The sequence below is a fragment of the Ictidomys tridecemlineatus genome, chromosome 14, assembly GCF_052094955.1.
Source record: "Ictidomys tridecemlineatus isolate mIctTri1 chromosome 14, mIctTri1.hap1, whole genome shotgun sequence".
Taxonomy (NCBI): domain Eukaryota; kingdom Metazoa; phylum Chordata; class Mammalia; order Rodentia; family Sciuridae; genus Ictidomys; species Ictidomys tridecemlineatus.
The window spans coordinates 4,214,418-4,234,359 of record NC_135490.1 but is presented as its reverse complement, the minus strand read 5'-3'; the positions used below and the strand labels follow the sequence as shown (position 1 = coordinate 4,234,359).

Genomic DNA, 19,942 nt, shown 5'->3' with positions numbered 1-19,942 from the left:
AGACAGGACACTACTGAACACTTGAAGGATGTCACACCATCTGCTAACTTGAGAGAGCTCCCTATAACCAAGGGTGGTACAGAATCCTGCAGACCAAGAACCCTGAGGTCTTAAGGGGAAAATGAGGTGGGTGTGTCCAGACTGTAGAGGTCAGCAGGTGAGTGCAGAAGAGGCACTGAAGGCACCAGACAGGGGCTTTGAGGGTCACCACTGGAGTTTGAATTCGTTCCAAAGATAATGGGAAGATGCCGAAAGGTTTTGTGGCCTAAGGGCAGGGCTTGATTTGACTCATATGCAAATGAGGGAATGGTACAGGGCTGATGGCCGTCTCAGTGAGTGGGACCTCAGGGGCCACAGAGTCCAGGCAAGATGACATCAGCAGGAGCCAGCTGAAGCAGTGGGAACAAAGGCACTTAAACAGCACATGTTTGGGGAGTGAGATAATCAGCTTATGAGACAACCCTTTAGGGAGGAAGAATCAAGGGGAACACAATGCCGGCAACGCAGCAGCTCTGAGGGCAGCACTGCCGTGGACTGAGGATGCTACCTGAGCTCAGCAGTTTGCAGGAATGATGGAAGTGCCACTTGCTCTCCCGCAAAGGGGGCGTTGGGCAGCACTGTGCCCTCCCTGGCTCCAATACCAAACAGGGCGTGGGTCTGAAGCCATGTCACCCAGCTCACAGAATGGGGTGAGCTGGAGGGAGCTGGGTCTGTTGCAGCCCAAGGGCAGGAAGCCAGCCACGTGATTCAGCCTCAGAAGAAACTTCTAGGAATAAAACCAGAGTGCAGTCCCGGTCGGGCAGCAGGGAAGACTTTCGGAAAGTGCATCAAAGTGGGCAGGAAGGAAGCACAAGAAGCCCATGTCACTGAAGTCCCCACGCCCCAAAAGGGTTTCTACCTGGTCCTGCAGAATCCTGCCCACACCCAAGCAGGGTCCGGAAGTGCAAAGCACCTTTTCATCCTTTGCAGCCCAGTGAGGAGGTTGCATTTCTAATCTGGACACTGGCAAATAAAAATTAAAAAGGTGTTAAGAGTTACTTTAAAAGGATTTCGGAGGTTGCTTCTAACAAAAGAAAATCAAAACAAAGTATAAAAACAACAAAGTAAACCCTTTTTGTCAGTCAAGACTCCTTGGCTTCATCGTTTCCTAAAACCAAAGGGATAGATCTTTTGTGTTCTTGAAGTTTCCCCCAGTCAGACGGATACTGACGTTAGAGGAATATATGGAAGAGTCAACGTGCTTCGGGAATGCCTAAGGAACAGGGCAAGAGAATCGAGAGGTCACTTAGAACGAGGTGCTGAATGCCGCCTTGCTAATTATTGTTTTCATTATTATTATTTGGTACCAGAGATTGAACCCAGGGCTCTTAATCACCAAGCCACATCCTCAGTCCCAGCCCTGTTATCTATCTACCTACCTACCTACCTACCTACCTACCTACCTATCTAGCAGTAGGGTCTCTTTAAGTTTCTTAGGGCCTACCTAAGTTGTTGAGGCTCAATTAAACCTGTGATTCTCCTGCCTCAGCCTCCTGAGCCACTGGAATTGCAAGTGTGCATGGCCATGTCCGACTTGTTTTCATTATTTTAATAAGCTGGTATCTTAAAAACAAAAACAAAAACGAACAAATAAAGAAGACAGGCCTCATGCCCTGGGTGTGCTGATGGCAGCCCTTGACTTGAAGGTGTGCATGCTAAGGCACAGGAGGCCCGGGACACTGATGCTGGCTTCCTGGTGGCAGTTTGCTCCTGTCCACAGAGAAGTTCCCACCACGCTCCCACGCTGCCGCAACGTTTCCAGAGATGTGATTTTTCCCTCCAGTTTTCTCTTCTTACGAAGGCCAATTCTTCCCTGGAGAACTATTTGAGGCAAGCTCTTTGACCTCACTGGAGAAGAGCAGCAGAAGGATGAAAAGGTGCTTTGCAAGTCCAAGTCCGGACCCTGCACCGGTGTGGGGAGGATTCTGCAGGACCAGGCAGAGGAGCCCTGCTAGGGCTGCCAGCTGGCCGGCCCTGCTCGCAGTCTTTACGGCCGAACCTGGGAGTAAAAGGCAAATCTGTTTTCCTAACATCCACAGTCCAGAGTCATTATTGCTCCAGATTGCATCTCTGCCTCTCTGCAGCTGGAATCTTAATTGGCTCTGCTATTTCTGTAACAGCTGTGGGAGACTCTGCCCTCTCTCAAGCTCTCTGCCTCCTCCGTGTCCACCGCACTTCAGACGCATTTAGGTTTTGTCATCTGCTCAAAGTTGTTGATCGGTGCGCGTCTCATTGATGATGAAGTCTGCCTGCAGGGGCCACTCAGGAGACCAGGGAAAAATGAGCTGCTAGAGGGAGACGGCTTTAAATAAAAGTTGAACAAAACTGTACTGGAAGCCTGGGGGAGTCTTTAAAGAGGCGGTTTCGGGCAGGGTTGGCCCCATCAGAGGCAGGTCTCCCAGGAGCTAATTATTAGGAGACAGCAAGAAGGCTCTGTGGCAGGTGAGCCCGGCTTCTGTGAAATCAGGTGAGGCACCTCTGACATTGCTGGGAGTGGATGGCGGACGCCAAGCCCGAGTGATTTTAATTGCCTCCTTTGTGACTTTGCCTGTGCCTGGGCCTCGGGTTTATTTTTTGAAATCAAATGACTCAAAGCCTTAGCAAGGAGCGAGGGGCCAGGGGACAGGGCTGCAGGTCTGGACGCTGTGACAGAGCTCTAAGTCGGCTGTGCTCTGCTTTTCTGGAGTGGCAGGAGAGTCCCTCGGCCAGGAGGGCTTGAGTCCCGGGTTTGTCCTGTGCTTGTCACATGGTGGCACGGAACTCATTTCCTGCTGTGCTGGTTTCTCTGACCTGATGGCACTGGATGGGACATTCTCAACCATCCCCACGGGTCTTGATTCTCTACTCCTATGACTCCTGGGAGTTTTCCCAGCAACATTTCAACCCAGATTACTAGGCCGGTGGGTTGGAGGAGTCCTCTCAGCATAGTAAAGGGCCAACCGTCTGCCTCCGGGTTTGAAAGAAGGAATCCTGTGTTTATTTCTCCTGCACAACAGGTGCAAAGCACCCCAACTGGAGGACATTTCTGGGAACCCAACATGTTGTAGGTGCAAAGAAAATGCAAGGACCGTGTTCATCAGGAGGACCATGTTTTGAAGCCACAATTTTTGCATGAACAATTCTTGTTCCTGTGATTGGCACCTGTCAACTTAATTTTTCAAAATTGACATTTTTGCTCAAATTTCCCTTGCATATATGTTATATATTTACTAAAACCTTAGTTACGTAGATCTTCCAAAGGAGATGGGATAGGGGACTTAATTAATTAATTAATTGATTAATTAATTAATGTCTTTACTAATTGATAATGTGTCTCCATGAAGTGGATAACTTATCCTGCTCTAAGACAGATTTTTACCCATTCTAAAAAGATGTCTCTATCCTTTGATCTATAATTGAATAAAAAAGTATAAGACTTTTTACTAAAACAAATTATGCAAGCTAACTTTGATGATTTTTTAGGGAACATTTTTATCATTTCCAAAGAGGAGTCTTGAAACTTTATATCATCGTTATAAAAAGGAGAATAAATAGGATTCAACATATCTGAAACACGGGGAGAAAGAAGATAAGCCAGGACTTTGTTATAGGAATTCAAGGGGATAACTTTAGTAAAATGGATATGTCACTTTGTAATATCACAAATAGCAAACAAGGGTAGTACATATACGGGCTTTTAAAACATCACTTACTTTCTGTTTTATTTGGAATGTGAACACACAGCTACTTCGTGGGTTTCTGAGCACATGAAAAAATGCTTGTTGAAATATTGCATAAAAACAGTGAAACTGGCAACTAGGAAGCTACACACGAGAAAGATGCCCTAGAGCAGAGCAGGGGCTGAGCTCGGGGACTCCTGGGCCGTGGACCCCTGAGGACAGGGACTGCACCCCTTCTCCCATCTCAGCGCCATGCTGTGGTGGAAGATTTATTTGACCACACTCTGACTTGGTGTTCTCAAGTCTAAAACGAGAATATTATTCACAGTAATTGTTTTTCTCCCGGAGTTGTCTTAAAGATTAAAGGAGGTATTAGAAAAGCATTTAAAATAATGCCTGGTGTATATTCAACATTCAACAAGTTGTAGCTAAATTTGGGCAGGAATGGATATTGAATATCTTCTAAATGAGTCAAGCCCTAGATTCTAAGATGGATTTGTAGGCCAGTGGCTTCACTCCCCATCAGGAACAATCCTTGAGAATCCCCGGTGAGACAGTATTTACTGTGGTTACTCAGAAGTCAGACTTCCGCCCCATGGATGGCATCACAGGATGTGGTGACCCACTTGGATGTACACGAGGGCAGCAACCCTTTCCCACCACTTTCCCTGTGGGGAGTCCGGGAACAGGATGAAGTCACTCAGCTCCCGAGTGTCTGCCAACCACAGACCTGCTGGGGTGTGGGAGGTCCTGACGTGCACTGTACGGTGGATGTGGAGTGAGAGTGGGCGGAGGGGAGATGGAATGAGGTTCTCACTTCGTGTAAAAGAGCACAGACAGGGTGCTCAGGGAGGAGCACAGCAGGAGGAGCCCTGGCCTGGATCTTCCACGGGGATGGGGCAGGGGAAGCCAGGGAGAGAGCAAGGCGCATGAGGATACCTGGCCTGACCAGGAAGCCAGATGGGGCTGAGGGTGGGGGGCATGGATGGTCCGTCATGGGGCCTTTGTCAATCACCTTCAGAAGCTTGAATTTTGCTCCTTGTGGACATGTGGATGGGTTTTAAGTTGGAAAAGGGCAGTGTAAATAAATAATGCTTTGGAAGGATTCTTCTGGCAATCAGGTGGAGATGGATTTGAGGGAGTCTGACCCAGGACCAGGGATCCATCACGAGGATGCCATGGACATTAGTGGAGAGTGACACAGAATTCACCTCAAATCTCAGATGAAGGTGGGAGGGGAGCAGATGTGTCCTAACAGATGGAGTCTGAAACTGGGTGACAGATTAGCCAGGAGCCCTGAGGAAGGCTGCAGGGGCATGGAGACAATGGGGTGTCCAGTTTGAACCACCATCTATCCCCAAGGAGAGGAAGCAAGCTTTGATGGGGAAAGAAAACCTGCTGAGCCTTGAAGAGACTGAGTTTGAGATGTGTCTCCAAACCAAAGCCCAACAGGCAGGGCCATTCGAGTGCAGGGGAGGGGACGGAGCCTGGGTGGACGAGGGAATCAGCACAGAGGCAGCCTTTGACAGCCCAGTGGGGAGGGAAATGGCTCAGATCACCCACACCCAGGGTCAGGCAGGGGCTCAGAGAGCTCGACTGGGCAGCTCTTGCCTTTTGGGATGGTAGGGAAAGCAAAACACCCACATGACATGGAGGTGCAAAGAGACCCTGTGTGAAAGGAGTCATGAGTTTGAGAGAACGTCCTATGGGGAAGACCTCACTCAAGCGTTCCTCAGTTAACTCTGTGTTTATTACGGCCAAGCGTTGATGATGTTGAAGGGGGTGCACACCAAGGAGTGCTTTCCCACCACTGACCGCTCCGCAGAACACTTCTAACACCTGGTGCGTGGGGATTTTGCTTCACAAACACTGAGCAATTCTCTGGTAGATACCAGTTGGGTGCCCTCTTATTCTGTTCAGTTCTGACAGTATCTACCTGGAGGTAGCGTCTCAGGTTGTACGCTCTGTCTCCCCTCTACTGCCCCCACTTCAGGTACGAGTGAGTCACAAGTTCCAGTTTGTCTCCTGGGCTTTTGATGAATGGCTTTCAACTGGGAACTCCCCGGACCCCCTCCTTGCGTTAGATTAATTTGCCAGAGAGGCTCACGGAGCTCAGAGAAATGTGCTGTAATTGTCCTTTGGTGCCCAGTGGACGGGTTCCAGGACCCCTGATGATTTCCACGTCTGCAGAGGCTCCAATCCTTCATACAGAGTGCTGAGGCATTTGCATATAAACTATGCACATCCTGCTCCCACATTCTTTAAACCACACTTATGATACTAGTGTAATGGAAATTCTACGTAAATAGCTGCTGTAGTGTATTGTTTAGAGAATAATAAGAGAAACAGTCTGTTCATGCTCCGCATAGATGTGAATGTTTTTCCAATATTTCTGATGTGTGGTTGGTTGAGTCAGAACGTGTGGCACCCGTGGTCACGGAGGGCTAATGGTACTCACTTTTACCCATTCATTATGATAGATGTTAGAACAGGTACAGATGAGCAAAGCCAGATGGCAGGGAGGTGCAGGGTGAGGCATGGAGCCTGCAGGGGCCTGCGCTCTGCTCGACAGACCCCATCAGAGCTGAGCTGTCCGGAGCGCCCAGGAACCCCGTCCTGTGATGGAGACTTCATTACAGTCACGACTGATCAACCATTGGCCATTGTCACCGCTGCTCTTTCAGCCTCTGTCCCCCGGAAGTTGAAGAGTGGGCTGAAGTCCAGCCCTCTAATCCAGCCATCACCCTGCTGGGTCTGGCTCCTGTCTTCAGGCTTTCCAGCCCCAGCCCAGGCCACCCACCAGCCACACACCACTTACCTCATTACCATACGAAAGTCTTCCAAAGAGCTTTTGTCTCTGGAGATGGCAAGCGGTTTAGGAGCTATGTGACAGAAAACAAGATGAAGACCAAATATTTATCCACAATATAGACCAGGATGTTCCTTCCTGTGGGATCCTGGGTAAGCCACGGTGCAGGTACGTTCAGGGGAAGGCACCCGTGGGAGGATGCCGCTGCTCCTTTAAACGACTGCTGTCCTTTGTTTAAAGTTTTCTCTTTCGTTGTTTTGTTTCAGACACTCCTGGAGGTGAGGTGAGGTGAACCTGGCCCATCCTGACACCAAACGCCCTACCAGGAGGTGTTCTGGGCACCATTTTTAAACATGCCATGTTTGAAGACGTGTGACTTCCAACTGAGCATGCTCAGGAACGTGCCCGCCTCTGCCTGGGGTGAGGCATCTCTCCCGTAGGGATAAGTCTCCCCAGTAAAAGCCCTTGTTTTCTTTGTTGCGGGAGAGACTCTTTGGGAATTATCCCCAGTACACTCCTTAGTTGCTGCAAGTAATAAACCTTTCTCCGCTCTTTAATCTCCTGGCTGGGCTGATGGGCTTCACACCCACCAAGGGGGAACCGCACTGAGTATACCCCGGGAGCATTCACATGCATATCTCTTACGATACAGTCTGCATCTTCTTTGTACTAATTTCTTGTGAAATTGCCCTCATGTTTATTAGATGAGAATTCCACCGTGGCCAAGGGTTTGAATTATGCAGTGCCTGGTTGCAGCACGTCTCTCCCATGTACAAAGTCACTCGGCAAGTGCGCCTCCTACTGAACTATTATGGATGTTGAGGATGAAATCAAGCAGGAGATGGAGACTGGAAACGTGCAAAGAAGACACTAGTGGTTTCACTAAAGAAATCTCTGTGATGTGCCAGGAGAAAGGAAATTAAGAAGAAGCATGGACATAGGAGCAGGGTATACCCAGGTGATGAGGTGGTTGATTATTGGGGGATTTGGCTCTGACCAATGTGGCACTCTTTTGAGATGCAATGTAGGGCAACTGCATGGTGGAGCAGGGAGATTAAGTCCTTCAGCTCTGATCCTGGAGTCCCCTGGGCCCCTCGCAGGCAGCCTAAGGGACCTCAGAAAAAGACAAAAAGTGTCTCTGGCGTTACACTCAAAGGTGCTCTCCCATCAGACCAGTGACGGACACCCCGGGCTGCTGTGAGGAGAGCAAGCACTAGTTAGCCTGACTTGGAGGAAGGAGAGATTTTAAGCTAACAAATTCCGGGCGAACAGTGAAATGGAGGGTGGTGGGCTTGGCTGGAGAACCGTGAGTCTAGCCACAGAGGGCGAGTTACTCTAAAGCATCACGATTTTAATCAGAGAAGTCTGACATGCAAAGCTGGCTTCCCACTTGTTTCCAAAGCTTTGAATTCTGTCTCTCAGCTTCCTCCTTGGCTCTGCATCCTGGATCGCTTTGAGAATCCGATGAGAGAGAAGAAATTCTCTCTGGGAAAGGCGCACACATACCAGCTTCTGACTAGAACCAGGGGTTCCTCTTTGCAGACCTCTCCATGAGTCCTCGAGGCCTCTCTGCCCGCAGATGACAGCTCCTGGCCCTCCAGCAGGAGGCTCAGCTCGGCCTTTCCACGTTCTCGCCCCTTTGGATGCGGTTTCTGGGCTTTGTTCCAAGTTTCCGTGGCGTTCCGTGGCCCCTGGCGCAGGCACTCACTCCGCTCTGCACATTTCCTTATCAAAAAAGGCAGCAAACAAATGCTGAACCGCTTAGGCAGAGCTAGCTTCTTTTTATTTTCTTTTTACAGGATTTTCAGTGTGCTCAGGAAGCAGCGCTGTGTCGCTGAGGATTGTTTGGAAGCCCTGGCTGAGGGTAATGTGGGAACCAATCAGTACTTTGGCACCGGGACTCACCATCTTGAGTCCATTTGAATGGTGGGAGCCAAATCCTGCTGCCCGCCAAGGTCCGGATTAGTTTACTTACTAATGAGGCGGCACTGACACTCTGCTTCCAAGAGCCAGAATGCTGGGCAAAGCACTTTAATTTTAATATCCTCCATGAAATCCCAAGAGAGGGGTCAGGCTCAGAGCGCCTTAAGCTTTGTGCTCTCAGTTTAGTGGGTTGGCAAAGCTGAGGTGGGCCAGGTGTGGTACCAGCCGGGTGTGGTCAGCTGTGCAGAAGGCAACTCCAAGACGTCAGGAGCTCCGTGAGGAAGGAGGAGTGCTAAGTCTTACCCAGAACATACCATGTCACCACTTGGGGGTTTGTTGGGTCTGGGATTGTTACCTGAGGTGCTGCTGCTCTGTGTATGTGGGGGGATTGCAGGACCGGTGGCATTGAGGGCCTTGGGAATCCCACTTTTGAGCTTAAACTGACAGCTCAAGCAACTTTCCTTTTTTTAAAGTGCCACGGGAGAACAAACTCAGGGCCTCACACGTGCATGGCCGAAGCAACTGTAGGTGGTGGATCTGTGCTGCATCCTGGGGGAAGAAAACCCATTTTATTTTTACTTTTCCAGGGACACTTGGATGTGGCCACTTGGTCCTGCCTCTCTAGCCCAGTATCTCATGCTCTTCGCAGCTGTTCTGCAGTAGCTTTGGAGTGTCATAGCTGTTTTAGGGCTCCTGGTATGCAACTAAGCTTAGGACCTGTCCTGCAGTGACCAATGCCTAAATGTTTTGCCTAGTAATTACGTAAGAACTGGTCTGTTAGAGCAAATGCAGCCACATCCATCAGGATTGTGCACAGTCCACCTGTCTTGCTCCACGTGCTCCTGGGGCCCTCTGTTCCTGTTCGCATTATCCTCAGCCTTCCCAGGAGGCTCCAGGAATTGCACCTGTGGTTTTCTCTGTTCTGTGCTCACCTTTCTCTTGAGCACTGTAATAGGAAACGTTCTGGGTGATTATCAGGATCCCTCTGACCTGGCTTCTGCTTTGAGGGAGAATTGGAATGAGTCCCTTGGCAACCCAAGGTGTACATGCAATCTTAGCGAAAAGAACTTTGTTGTTTCAGCCACTGACATTTGGGGATGCTTGTTACTGCATTGTCACCAAGCTGATACCTCCTCCAGTGCTGATCTTCAATAAACACCTAACTTTGCAGCTAGTTTACATTTTGTATCAACACTATTCCTCTTCTCATGACACCCCATTTTGTTGACTACCTGCATGAATGACAGCAGTGGTCCATGGATCATAGCAGAGATCCAGTCCTCTGCATTATATTCAACTGGTATTTTGCCCCAGAGTGTAGTGGGCAACCTCTTTGATGGACATAAGTCTGAATCTCTCCTGACTCTTCCTGAATCTCTCCTGTCCTGTCTTCCTAGAGGACATTATAACAGGGTGGCGGGGTATGAGGTCAAAGAGAATTTTCACTACTTTTGCACAGCCTTTCCCCTAAGGCATGAGCACCCATGGTCACTCTTTGGGTTGGGAGAAGTAGAAGCAGGCATGGTATCCTGGGGTCCTGGCTTCTCCCTGGCCAATGGCTAAGCCTGTTTTATGATGCTCTCTTTGCTGGGATGATCTGGCCTTCAGAAGCCTGCCAATGGCTCTGTGACTGTGGCCCTTGGTCCACTCAGTTCAGCAGTACTGTAGGACACTGGCCCTGAGACACATGGAAGGTTTCAGTTATCTTCCCAGAGATGCCTCTGCTTATTGACAAATCAGAAGAGGCAAACAGAGGATGGGGGAGATCAGGGGTATCCCTTACTACCGTGCCTGATGGTTTCTGAGCACTTAAGATGTCTCTTTGCTGTTTGAGAATTCATTAGTCTGAGCATCAAGCAGTTGGCTTCCAACAACAGGTTAAAGTGTACTGGCATCAAAGGTTAGTGCCACTGATATTCAAGAAAGGGACAGACAGCCATCTCTGGGGACAGCTGCACTCCCCTTGTAGGGAGGGTGGGTTTCTGTAAGCAGAGGACTGATGTCACCACCTGTCCAGGGAACTCTGTATCCCTGGGCTTTGTTGCTGTTTATTTAGAGCAAGTAGAGGGTGGGGAGGAGATGGAGGCCCTGGAGGAGAGAAGGGGAAGTGGGCTTGGGGCTCCTGGTCACTGACTGGCCTCCCTCAGCTGGTTGGTGGCTCCCGTGGACTGCATTAATGCCCCTTAGCATTTCCAGTCTGATAAGAAAAGGCTTTATCATAAATCCGTTGACAAAGTGAGGCGTGAAATTGGGCTCTGAATTGCTATTAAGAGTAAAAAAGTAATAAAAATGACAATAATGAAAATATAACAATGCAGTAATGACCTCTCTGAAAGCATGTGAATGCCACCACATGTGATATATCTTTTACTTATCAGATCTGTACTAATTGCAATGAACTTGAAAATAAGTTATGTTAAACTTCATTGTAAAACAAGGTAATGGAAAATCAAGAAGTTCAAGAGACTTGGAGAAGGTCACAGCTGACATCCAACTTTACCTACTCAGACACAGGGTTTCTAGGATGGTTTTCAAAAAAAAAATATTAACATACAGTCTTCTCTTCCTAAAATAAAAATTGTATTATTAATTTTCATTCAGTAAATGACAGTGCCAATACCTTCTTTTGGTTTGCTGTGTCATATTTATTAACATTATTACAGTTGGATTATCTTACTTCTTGGACCAATTTTGAATTTCCTTCTATGACATGACCTCAACCTTGCTACTCAAAATAATTTTATTAAATTAAGTTCCTCACAAACTTGCCCCTGATTTCCTGGAATTCCTCTCATGGAAGAATTGGAGCCAGCAGCCAGGGCGCATACATTCTCCCTTGTCCCTACAGCTGCCCTGGACACTTTCCTCCTTACCCCACCAGAAATTCATCCAGCCACTGTCTCCAGGAACCACCACAGACCTCCAACCCAATCCTGTTCTTTTCCTCCTTTTGCAAAGACGCAAGAAACTGATTGGTTTGAGTGCCCAAGGTCCCTTAGCCAGTGGAGGGACTTAAGCCTGGGGTGACTTAAGGCTCCTGGTGACCCAGCCTCATTCCTCTCTGGCACAGTTGGCACAGTCTCACCTGTGCCCTGCATTTCATGGGCGTTCCCACCCACCTGCTCCAGTGACGTGTTCTCGTGGCCCTTGGGGACTTGCCGCTGGGAACCCTTCCTGCCTTGGGACTTGTTTTCCACAGTAACTTCAGACTATAACCTGAAGGAAGGGAGAGTGGGATTCTGACCCAGGCAGGGCTGAGAGGCAGACTCTGTGACTCAGTGTTATGCTGGCCACCAGCCTTGGGCGGGGGAGAGAGAGACTCTGCTTGGGTCCCAGTCCAAGTTGGAAAAGATGCCCTCTGCGCTAGTCCACACCAACTTTTGCTGTCTCATCGCTAAGTCCGGCCTGCTCTTTACGTAGGTGTTTTCTGTTAATCTAGAATAATGGGATCTTCTTTTCCACAACAGTTTATCTGACAATAACCCTTAGAATGCTTGTTAGTGGCTTATGACTTTGACCCTACTCGTTGTGATATCACAGAATAAATTCATGAACTGACTGCCTTGTCAAGTTTTTTGTTTGTGTGCTTTCATTTTTTTGGCTGAAAACCACAGAAATTGATTCTCTGGAGGCCAGGAGTCCCAAATCGAGGTGTTGGCAGGATGTGCTTCCTGGAGGGAGGGCTCTAGGGAAGATTCCTCCCGGCCCTTTCCAGCTCTGGGGGACCTGGGTGTGGCCTGGCTGTGGCAGCATCGGGACTGTCTGTGCCTCTGTCTTTCCTCTCCCGGGTCTCTCTGTTCCATTTTTCCTTTTTAACATAAATTTGCTGTTAATTAAATAGAAGAACCATATAATTAAAAAAAAAACTTTTTCTTAAAATAATGCTCAGGCCACTGGGGGAAATAGTATACATTTGACCATATTTTGTAACACAAAGTGTGGTCCCTGGCCCAGTGGCAGCATGTCACCTGGAACTTGTTAAAGACGCAGTCACCTGGGCTTGTCCCAGTCACTGACATCAAAGCAGTGCAGGCGGGCCCAGCAAGCTGTGTAAAGGCCCAGCCATGGTGGTCCTCCTGCCTGCTCCAGGAGACAGCAACGGTTGAGAACGTTATACCAATGCTGTTTGCTGTCGTGGGTGACCTACTGGGTACTATTGAGAGTCACTTCATTCCATGGAAGTAGAACATGAGCCACCCAAATCACAGAGAATGTCCTAATAGCCACATCAAACAAACAAAAAAGGAAGCAAAAATGGCTGAGATTTATTTCAGTTGTATACTTTATTTAATGAATTAAACTCAAAATATCAGTTTAACATGTAATCAATATTGAAGTTTTAATAGATGTATTTTGGTATTCTGTCTTTGAAATCCAGTGCATTTTACACTCATGGCTCATTTCTATCCACACCAGCCACATGTCCAGGGCTCAGGAGCAACATGCAGCTAGTGGCCAATGCACAGGGTGGACAGATGGAGATCTGAGGGAGCGATGCCCTGGCCTGAGGGGCATCTGGGTTTCCATGGTGTGGTTTATGTTGAACTCCAGCACTGAATGAAGACGAGCCCTCCATCCAGTGCAGAGAGGCCCAGGTCCTGTGCCACCTCCCAGCAGCCAGCTGGGAGCAGGCAGAGCCTGAAGGCCCCAGCATAGGAGGGGCGGGGGTTTTGATCCAAACTCTTTCCTGATTTGGAACTAGAGAATTTTTGGCCCATTGAAAAGTAGCAGTTGAGGATAATCACTTCCCCCTGGTACAAACCCAGGGAATCTCTCCTGAGGCTTAGGGAAGGACCAGGAGCAAATTCTGTTTCCCTCCAGGCAAAGGGTAGTAGGAAGCACTGGGCATTTGTTGGCGAATGGGTGGAACTAGAGAACATCATGGTGAGTGAAATAAGCCAGACTCACAAAGTGAGGGTCAATGCTTCTCTCCTATGCCACCAAAAAATAAGAGGAGAAGGGTGGGGGATCTCATGAAAATGGAAGGGAGACCAATGGAGTAGAGGAGGGGGGTGGAGGGAAAGACAAGAGGGGTGGCAAAAGGAGGAACAGAGAATGAAATTGACCCACTACATCATGCACAGGTGTGGATATGCCACAGAGACTTCACCTTTACGTATCTCTATAAAGAATTAATTAAAATATATAAACAAATGTTTTCAAATGCCGCCTTTGTCTCATCAGCACTGACAGTTAATTACACTATCAGCAACCTTCCTCTGCTGAGACCCACTGACCTCGGGCCTCTGTAGGGAACAGACCACCCACGCTCATGACACTTCCATTTCTCCAGATTCTGTATTGGACTTGTGGCTCATGGCTGTCAATAAGGTCCTCCAGCAATCTTTCCACGTGAGGTTGTTGGTGGCCTCCCTAGCCGGCCCTCCACCCTGCAGGCCACGAGAGCCCCTCCTTCCTCTCCGCGTATGGAGCGCAGAGCACCAGGACAGCTCAGGGCCACTGGGTGCCCCTGCTGCCTTCACACCTGCTCCTGTTGGACCTGGTCCCATTACAGCCCTTCTTGGGTCACAGACATTTTCGTAAAGGAGTCCTAGGCTGCCTAAGCCTTCTATTCTGACATTAAAGTTTCATAATAAAGAGACCCAAAGCAATCCTGCTTCAAAAAAAAAAAAAAAAATGCCCCTCACCTCCCTCTGGTCCCTTTCTGCTGCAGTCTGGCTGGGCACAAATCACCGAGCCGCCACAAAGCACTTGTATGTTCAAACAGGAAACTTTACTGCCTGAACTCCAACAGCACTTCTCGCACGCTCCCCGGGAACTCTCCCAAACGCCACCCACGTGGCTCCTCCCCGGCCCACACACCAACCGGAACTCCCTCCACCGGAACTTCCCCAACCAACTCCCCAGGAAATCCCCGAGAACTCCAAAGTAGCGGGCGCCTGAGGCAGACAGCAGAGGTCTATATACAATTGAGTCAATCCAGCATCATCTTAGTGGCTCGCCTCTCAACCACTACTTCTGGCAAAAAGCCAGGGTCCATTCCTACTGGGCTGTGGCTCTCAACACCTTTCTCTGTGTGCATTCGCTCATTTAGGCTGGGGCTACTCAGCCCCTCTCATGTCCACACTGCTCGACGCCTTAGATGCCTACTTTGGTCTCACCCTGGATCACTCTCTCCACTCTGCTCCTTCAGGATTCCGACACGTGAGCTTCTGCTGTTTCCACGTTCCATCTCTTCTTTCTCCTCCATCTTCTGAGCTAGTGCGTTCACACTTTCACTTCTTTTTCCTTATTATAAAAGCGGTACATCAGGAAGTTTCACAAGTGTCAAAGCAAAGTGAGAAAAGGGTACAAAGGGTCCCGCCTTTCTGAAATGCCACTATTAATATTTTGAGATATTTCTTTCTTATGTTTTTTTAATTTTAGAAATTTTCTTTACCTAGTATGATACTATATAATATATATATGCATATGTATGTATCTTATAAATAATTTGCATTGTATTTTCCTGAACATCACATTGCAATATTTTTTCCAACAGTATTAAAGTTGTACCACATTAGAGGTTTAAACTTTTAAAAAAATTTGACTGACAGGTAATATTTGTCCAAATTTATGAGGTACGGCATGATATTGCAATTCATACATGCACTGGTTAGTGATTAGGATAATTAGCATGTCCATCACCTAAAACTTTTATCATTTCTTTATGGTGAGTACTTTCAAATTCGTCTGTTTTGAGATACATAATGCATTATTTACCTGTAGAGCACAGAACCCATTTTTCTGGTCAAGCAGTAGCATTGTACCTGTTGACCTGCACCTACCCCTCTCAGCTTCCACGAGATCCACTTTTTAGCTTCTGCTTACCACACTAGAGTTTCTAATGGCTGAATAGTATACGTTATTGTAGAGATATTACCCACATTTTGGAATGGAGATTTTTTTTGTCTAATTTTTGCTACTGATGATAAAAATGTGATGTAGATATTTGACAATCTATTACCGATATTTTCTTGTAATGGATTCTGAGAAGGTGAAAATAAATATCGGTTACTTAACCCTATGAATTCCCTATTCTCAGATTTATATAGTCAAGGAATTTTTGCAGACTTAAACAGGTGAAGTATTTCCTGAGGTCTCTCTTTGTATATCTGAGGGTATTTTTTCTTGTTTTCATGTATAAAAGATCACTGGGTTGTGTGGCGAATTCCTGGATCTCATCCGTTGCCCACCGAATCTCTTTGGATGTGCTGTGGTTGTCTTCTCACATTTAGAGATCAAGAGAAGTCGGATTTTCTTCCTTTGTATCTAACATTTGTTTTTGGCTAGTGCCTGGATACTTTTAGAATTCTTTTCCTATGTCCTCAAAATTCAAAATTGCTCCAGGATGCCTTGGGCTGGATTGACATTTGCATCACTTTCCTGGAACTCAGGAGCCCTGTTTGATCTGCAAGCTCAGATCCTTCTCCAGACAAGTCAGGTCTGTTGGAGGTTCAGGGCTGTGAGGGTTTGGCTCTGGTGTCTTCAAAGGGTCTTTGAAGTCACTCCCCCTTCTGTCACTCAGGCTAACACTCGGCGTCCTTCCCTGCGCTCCTCCTTCTCCCTCCTGAAGCTCGCCCTCAGTCCTGTTGCTTCTCTCCTCAGTGTCCCGGCTGCCCCGGCTCCCGCCATGGAGGCCATGCTCGGGGCAAAGCTGCTGTTGCCCCTTCAGAATTCTCCCATCACCTCCCCGGGGTCTGCTGCTTCCCTACCTGCTCCCCATGTTGGACGTGGAGGCCACAGTGACCCGGTGAAAGCCCAAGTTGAGCTGGTCTCTGCTCCTTCCTTTCCCTCGGAGGGCTCTCCAGAGCCCAGCCGTTTCTGGGTGTATAGCTTGGATTTAGTGCCGGTGGGTGACCTTGTTAATGGATTCTCTGGGGGTTGTTCACTTAGGGTCAAGGGCTTTGTGAGACTAGAAGGTGCTCTTTCTCAGGCCCTTTAAACTCTGGTTATATCTCTTGATATCCAGAAACAGGATTATTGGTAAAGCAACTCCCTTAATCTGACCTATCTTCTAGAGGAAATGTCTGAGCATCTGCACCTCCTTTTCCATCTCTCTACCTCCATGATTCTTAGAAGGTTGACGCCCCAACTGCAGTTTGGACACGTGAATCCTCAGCAGAGATCTATCTGTGCACAGGTATTATGGTTTGTCGCTGAGACTAAAGCCGGTTCTCTAGGGGACAGCAAATGTTCTTGCTCAACCCTTGTGCTATTCTCAACCCTTGTGCTATTGTCAACCCTTGTGCTATTGTCAACCCTTGTGCTATTGTCAACCCTTGTGCTATTGTCAACCCTTGTGCTATTGTCAACCCTTGTGCTATTGTCAACCCTTGTGCTATTGTCAACCCTTGTGCTATTGTCAACCCTTGTGCTATTGTCAACCCTTGTGCTATTCTCAACCCTTGTGCTATTCTCAACTCTTGTGCTACAAGAATTAGAATGACCTTGTGGAATGTCCTTCGTTGAGCTCTAAGAGCAGGGAGCACACTGAATCTTCCCAAGATCCTCCTGTTTCAAAGACCATCTCTGGACGCAACGAAGGCACCTGAAGCAGTGGGACAAAGATGGCGGGAACAGTGGAGCACTGGGACAGATTTCCTCATTCTCAGCACTTGGCTCCTCAGAACAGGTTGGCTGGTGGTGTGGCCCAGACCACCATTCCTGAGGAGTTTGTGACTGTGCTAAGCGGAGTGTGCTGCAAGGGCTCATTTATTGCTCTCCTTTGATGGAGAAGCATCCAGAACCCTGTGAAGAATCCTGGGCTGGACCCACGAATCCTCAGCCTTGTCTGTGGTGTGGCTGCACCACTACCTCCTCACTGTGGTCTGGTGGTTGTCTCCCTTGGTGGACTCTATTGTTTCCTTGACTGTGGGTCTGTCCATGTGATGAGCCCACAGTGGCCAGGTAGGAGTTGGAGTTTCAGAGTCAATGGCGCCTACACCTGAACACCCACCTGCCTCCCAGGACATCTAGCCTGGAAAAGTCTACGTCTGGGGAGCAGGAAGCAGATTCTGCCCACCGGAAAGATGGTGGAAATTGTGGATCTTGCTTACACTTCCTGACTGCTGGGCCCATGTGTTCTAGCCCCTGGGGAAGCAGGACACTGTCCCTTTAGGTGGCATCTTATCTGGCCCTTTATCAGGTCATGGGGCTGGGCACAGGTAAGTCATGTTTAGTCTCCCATAATTACCATCATTACCTCTGTCTGAGAAATTATTTGGAATAAAGTGCCTTATGTAGTTTATATAAGCATCATATAGTTTTTGGATGGTTTGCTGGCCAGAGCATGGTGGGTATTGAAGTCCAGTATGTATGTAGGGTACAGACTGACTCCAAGGAGAATGATTTTGCTACTTTCTCCAGGGTGAAGAAGGGGAGATGTAATGACCTGCCAACGTCCTATGTTAGTGAGCTCCTCAGGGGGAGGTGCTGCTACCAGATTAGAAACAGGGTGGTGTTGGCTGCTGTGGTAGCCCCTCTCTTGGTCTCATGTATAACCTCTGTCTCTGCCACTAATGGGGTCAGAGTTCATGGGCTGATGTCCCCAGCACTGCAGAGGTTAAAAGAGGCTAATAGCCCTTGGAGACGGCAGCCCCTGCCTAGTCATGAGTGTCTCGTGGTGCAGGCTCAGAGTGCTCAGGAGCACGAGGTGCAGCTCCGTCCTTTCTCCGTTTGAGGTCATCCATCTCCCTGGGCTACCTTGCACACAAATGGCTCCCTGTTGTTTCCTGCTGGCTGCTGACCAGCCAGTCAGGCCAAGGGCCTCCATCTTGGATGTCTCTGTTGGCACCTGCTCTCTCCTGAGGGTCCTCATCATGTTGCCCCTTAAGGGAGCTTCAGAAAGTGGACATGATGTCACAGCTCACCACTTGCTGGTGGCCATGACATACTGTGCTGACCCATCTATGGATCAGGCAGACATTGGGTCTCGTTTTCTCACCTGGCCATGAGGAACCCCTCTGTGAGTGGAGGGGTGGGTGTAGAGCAGCACTGACGGGCAGGTGACTGGCGCGGGGCCACAGGCTCTGAAGTGGCTCATGCCCCTGGTCCTGCAGGCCCTTTCTGGCAGCGGATTGCTTATAGGCCCCCGAGACTCAGCACCCCAGAGACACTGATGACGCCACCTTCTGGTGCACAGTTCCAGATGTGTGCTCACCTGGTGTCCCAGGGCCTGGAGTCAGGGGACTCGGTGGCCTCCCTCCTCTGAGGAGTTGGCAGAGACTCCGCAGAGCACCCTGATTTCCTGGGCTTAGCAGGGCTGGGTGACCTGGAGGTTGGCACTGACTTCTGGTCCTGCTGGAAATCTCTCGCTGTGACTGTACTCAAGTGTGCCAGCCTCCCGCGTTACCCAAGAAAGGGCTCCGAGTGGGGCTCCAAGTGCCGCGTGCTGAGGAGGCCACCACGCGGCCAACTGTTTACCCGCAGGAGTTGAATGTTCACATTCACACCAACACTTGCACACAAATGTTTATAGCAGTTTTACTCATAATCTCCCCAAATTGGAAGCAACCGAGACATCCTTTGATTCTTACCAAGTGGACGTGGAGCTGAAATATAAATCCATAAATATCTTAGAGGATTTTTTCACCAAATTGAACAATTTTATTTTAAAATTATATGGAAGGAAAATGGTCAAGAATGTCTAGGATACTTCTAAATATACATGCAAGCAAAAGAAAATTACTCAGTGAGGAAAACGAGTGAGCGATCAAACCATAAGAAGCCACGGAGGGACCTTAAATGCAGATTAATGAGAAGAGCCACTCTGAAAGCGCCACATCCTGTGTCATTCCAGCTGTACGATGACCTGGAAGTGACAGAATGATGGGGACGGTGTGAGACCAGTGGTGGCCAGGGCTCTGGAGGCGGGATGCATAGGCGGACCCTGGGGATTCCTAGGGCAGTGAAGCTCCTCAGATGGGGCTGCCCTAGTGGGCACCTGGCTCTCTGCCTGTGTCCACGCCCGATGAAGGCACAGCACCAACAAGGAGCTCTACGTAGACTGTGGGCTCTCGGTGACAAGGAGGTGTTGGTTTGGGTTCCTCGTTGTAGCAAATACACACTCTAGGGGAGATGATAACGGGGAGAACTGGCCAGGAGAGACGGGTGTCTGGAAACCCTTCCTGCTTTCTGTGCAATCATTTTCTCAGTTTAAACTGCCTTACAAATGATGTCTGTTAAAGAATCCAAAAGGGACTGCATATCATTCTTTGTTAGTGTAGGATTACAGAGATGGAGCAGCGTGCCTGTGTCTTAGAGAGGACCTTCTGGTATGTCCTAGACCACTGAGTTCTTAAAACTTTGTCCATGATTTTAGTGCCTGAATCTTAATGGCAAGAGGGTCCTTACCACTCAGCACACTCTAGGTCTGTACGTAATGACTGAACCAATACGTTGGATCAAAGTGAGGGTCAGAGCGTTTTAATATAAGGATAACTGAAGAGGGCTTGGCGTCGACGGAGCGCAGGACAGACAGTGAGCCACCACCACCATGGGAGACAACTGT

At 48.6% G+C, this 19,942-nt stretch overlaps 1 long non-coding RNA gene across 2 annotated transcripts; it reads left to right on the top strand.

The window, feature by feature from the left end:
- The first annotated feature begins 1,734 nt into the window (after positions 1-1,734).
- Positions 1,735-11,988, top strand: LOC144370252 (uncharacterized). Of its 2 annotated transcripts, none has more exons than XR_013430143.1 (4): positions 1,735-2,506; positions 6,383-6,675; positions 6,774-6,927; positions 7,212-11,988. It is a non-coding gene; the product is annotated as an uncharacterized LOC144370252 (long non-coding RNA). The 2 variants fall into 2 exon arrangements; XR_013430144.1 differs by having other exon boundaries at positions 1,737-2,506; positions 6,383-6,659.
- Positions 11,989-19,942: the final 7,954 nt, after the last annotated feature.